Genomic DNA, 570 nt, shown 5'->3' with positions numbered 1-570 from the left:
TTTGATTCGTTATTTCTATAATATTTGTTTAATATTACATGGAATGGATTCGAGGTCAAATCCTTTTGAAGAGCGGGGAATGATGAGAATCAATAAGCACCATGGAAGGATCCATTATATGTTTCAATTGGGCCTATCATCAGAGCGAGATCCAAGAAGATCAAAGAAATACTTCACGGGCTGATTCAAGATATTTGGGCTTATTCAAAAATGGGGCACTCCAAGCATGGCCCAAAGAAAGATGAAGACTTACTAAACTTAATTCAAGTTTGTGATGGAGCTAATCTTGCTTAATGGCTTTAATCTCCTTATTAATAATTGTGTGCTAATTCAAATATAGGATTTGACTTAATGGTGTATTGCAAGGCAACTAGCTTGCATAGGATTTTAGTAAGTTGTGAGAGTCATTAAATGTGTCTAGTAAGTTGGTATATTTAATGTCCTTGTCTCCCATGTTTGTATGGGAATTGCTAAGTATTTAATGTTCTTGTCTCCCATGTTTGTGTGGGAATTGTTAAGTGTTTAATGTCCTTGTCTCCCATACTAGCTATTTATATCTCACCATTGTAA

The sequence above is a fragment of the Malania oleifera genome, chromosome 13 (genome assembly GCF_029873635.1).
Source record: "Malania oleifera isolate guangnan ecotype guangnan chromosome 13, ASM2987363v1, whole genome shotgun sequence".
Classification (NCBI taxonomy): Eukaryota; Viridiplantae; Streptophyta; class Magnoliopsida; order Santalales; family Ximeniaceae; genus Malania; species Malania oleifera.
Note: the sequence above shows the minus strand (reverse complement) of the source record.